Consider the following 4,222-nt stretch of genomic DNA (forward strand, 5'->3'; position numbering starts at 1 on the left):
CTGCAGAGGCGGGGGCTGGCGCTATTTCACTGTGGGGACAAGGACACTGGCAGCGGAGGTTCTGGGAAGTACGCCTTGGTGTGAGCCCTCCCAGAGTCTGCCATTAGCCCCACCAAAGAGCCCGGGTAGGCTCCAGTGTTGGGTTGCCTCAGGCAAAACAACCAACAGGGAGGGAACCCAGCCCCACCCATCAACAGTCAAGTGGATTAAAGTTTTACGGAGCTCTGACCGCCACAGCAACAGTCAGCTCTACCCACCTCCAGAGCCTCCCATCAAGCCTCTTAGATAGCCTCAACCACCAGAGGGCAGACAGCAGAAGCAAGAAAAACTACAGTCCTGCAGCCTGTGGAACAGAAACCACATTTACAGAAAGATAGACAAGATGAAAAGGCAGAGGGCTATATACCAGATGAAGGAACAAGAAAAAACCCCAGAAAAACAACTAAATGAAGTGGAGATAGGCAACCTTCCAGAAAAAGAATTCAGAATAATGATAGTGAAGATGATCCAGGACCTTGGAATAAGAATGGAGGCAAAGATTGAGAAGATGCAAGAAATGATTAACAAAGACCTAGAAGAATTAAAGAACAAACAAACAGAGATGACCAATACAATAACTGAAATGAAAACTACACTAGAAGGAATCAATAGTAGAATAACTGAGGCAGAAGAACGGATAAGTGACCTGGAAGACAGAATGGTGGAATTCACTGCTGCGGAACGGACTAAAGAAAAAAGAATGAAAAGAAATGAAGACAGCCTAAGAGACCTCTGGGACAACATTAAACGCAACAACATTCGCATCATAGGGGTCCCAGAAGGAGAAGAGAGAGAGAAAGGACCAGAGAAAATATTTGAAGAGATTATAGTCGAAAACTTCCCTAACATGGGAAAGGAAATAGCCACCCAAGTCCAGGAAGCGCAGAGAGTCCCATACAGGATAAACCCAAGGAGAAGCACGCCGAGACACATAGTAATCAAAGTGGCAAAAATTAAAGACAAAGAAAAGTTATTGAAAGCAGCAAGGGAAAAACGACAAATAACATACAAGGGAACTCCCATAAGGTTAACAGCTGATTTCTCAGCAGAAACTCTACAAGCCAGAAGGGAGTGGCATGATATACTTCAAGTTATGAAAGGGAAGAACCTACAACCAAGATTACTCTACCCGGCAAGGATCTCATTTAGATTTGATGGTGAAATCAAAAGCTTTACAGACAAGCAAAAGCTAAGAGAATTCAGCACCACCAAACCAGCTCTACAACAAATGTTAAAGGAACTTCTCTAAGTGGGAAACACAAAAGAAGAAAAGGACCTACAAAAACAAACCCAAAACAATTAAGAAAATGGTCATAGGAACATACATATCGATAATTACCTTAAACGTGAATGGATTAAATGCTCCAGCCAAAAGACACAGGCTTGCTGAATGGATACAAAAACAAGACCCATATATATGCTGTCTACAAGAGACCCACTTTAGACCTAGGGACACATACAGACTGAAAGTGAGGGGATGGAAAAAGATATTCCATGCAAATGGAAATCAAAAGAAAGCTGGAGTAGCTATACTCATATCAGATAAAATAGACTTTAAAATAAAGAATGTTACAAGAGACAAGGAAGGACACTACATAATGATCAAGGGATCAATCCAAGAAGAAGATATAACAATTATAAATATATATGCACCCAACATAGGAGCACCTCATTACATAAGGCAACTGCTAACAGCTATAAAAGAGGAAATTGACAGTAACACAATAATAGTGGGGGACTTTACCACCTCACTTACACCAATGGACAGATCATCTAAAATGAAAATAAATAAGGAAACAGAAGCTTTAAATGACACAATAGACCAGATAGATTTAATTGATATTTATAGGACATTCCATGCAAAAACAGCAGATTACACGTTCTTCTCAAGTGCGCACGGAACATTCTCCAGGATAGATCACATCTTGGGTCACAAATCAAGCCTCAGTAAATTTAAGAAAATTGAAATCATATCAAGCATCTTTTCTGACCACAACGCTATGAGATTAGAAATGAATCACAGGGGAAAAAACGTAAAAAACACAAACACATGGAGGCTAAACAATACGTTACTAAATAACCAAGAGATCACTGAAGAAATCGAAGAGGAAATCAAAAAATACCGAGAGACAAATGACAATGAAAACCTGATGATCCAAAATCTATGGGATGCAGCAAAAGCAGTTCTAAGAGGGAAGTTTATAGCTATACAAGCCTACCTAAAGAAACAAGAAAAATCTCAAGTAAACAATCTAACCTTACACCTAAAGAAACTAGAGAAAGAAGAACAAACAAAACCCAAAGTTAGCAGAAGGAAAGAAATCATAAAGATCAGAGCGGAAATAAATGAAATAGAAACAAAGAAAACAATAGCAAAGATCAATAAAACTAAAAGCTGGTTCTTTGAGAAGATAAACAAAATTGATAAGCCATTAGCCAGACTCATCAAGAAAAAGAGGGAGAGGACTCAAATCAATAAAATCAGAAATGAAAAAGGAGAAGTTACAACAGACACCGCAGAAATACAAAGCATCCTAAGAGACTACTACAAGCAACTTTATGCCAATAAAATGGACAACCTGGAAGAAATGGACAAATTCTTAGAAAGGTACAACCTTCCAAGACTGAACCAGGAAGAAGCAGAAAATATGAACAGACCAATCACAAGTAATGAAATTGAAACTGTGATTAAAAATCTTCCAACAAACAAAAGTCCAGGACCAGATGGCTTCACAGGTGAATTCTATCAAACATTTAGAGAAGAGCTAACACCTATCCTTCTCAAACTCTTCCAAAAAATTGCAGAGGAAGGAACACTCCCAAACTCATTCTATGACGCCACCATCACCCTGATACCAAAACCAGACAAAGACACTACAAAAAAAAAAATTACAGACCAATATCACTGATGAATATAGATGCAAAAATCCTCAACAAAATACTAGCAAACAGAATCCAACAACACATTAAAAGGATCATACACCACGATCAAGTGGGATTTATCCCAGGGATGCAAGGATTCTTCAATATATGCAAATCAATCAATGTGATACACCATATTAACAAATTGAAGAATAAAAACCATATGATCATCTCAATAGATGCAGAAAAAGCTTTTGACAAAATTCAACACCCATTTATGATAAAAACTCTCCAGAAAGTGGGCATAGAGGGAACCTACCTCAACATAATAAAGGCCATATATGACAAACCCACAGCAAACGTCATTCTCAACGGTGAAAAACTGAAAGCATTTCCTCTAAGATCAGGAATGAGACAAGGATGTCCACTCTCACCTCTATTATTCAACATAGTTCTGGAAGTCCTAGCCACAGCAATCAGAGAAGAAAAAGAAATAAAAGGAATACAAATTGGAAAAGAAGAAGTAAAACTGTCACTGTTTGCAGATGACATGATACTATACATAGAGAATCCTAAAACTGCCACCAGAAAACTGCTAGAGCTAATTAATGAATATGGTAAAGTTGCAGGATACAAAATTAATGCACAGAAATCTGTTGCATTCCTATACACTAATGATGAAAAATCTGAAAGAGAAATTATGGAAACACTCCCATTTACCATTGCAACAAAAAGAATAAAATACCTAGGAATAAACCTACCTAGGGAGACAAAAGACCTGTATGCAGAAAACTATAAGACACTGATGAAAGAAATTAAAGATGATACCAACAGATGGAGAGATATACCATGTTCTTGGATTGGAAGAATCAACATTGTGAAAATGACTATACTACCCAAAGCAATCTACAGATTCAATGCAATCCCTATCAAATTACCAATGGCATTTTTTACGGAGCTAGAACAAATCATCTTAAAATTTGTATGGAGACACAAAAGACCCCGAATAGCCAAAGCAGTCTTGAGGGAAAAAAACGGAGCTGGAGGAATCAGACTCCCTGACTTCAGACTATACTACAAAGCTACAGTAATCAAGACAGTATGGTACTGGCACAAAAACAGAAACATAGATCAATGGAATAAGATAGAAAGCCCAGAGATAAACTCACGCACCTATGGTCAACTAATCTATGACAAAGGAGGCAAAGATATACGATGGAGAAAAGACAGTCTCTTCAATAAGTGGTGCTGGGAAAACTGGACAGCTACATGTAAAAGAATGAAATTAGAATACTCCCTAACACCATACACAAAAATAAAC

This window comes from Eubalaena glacialis, chromosome 10 (assembly GCF_028564815.1).
Source record: "Eubalaena glacialis isolate mEubGla1 chromosome 10, mEubGla1.1.hap2.+ XY, whole genome shotgun sequence".
Lineage (NCBI taxonomy): Eukaryota > Metazoa > Chordata > Mammalia > Artiodactyla > Balaenidae > Eubalaena > Eubalaena glacialis.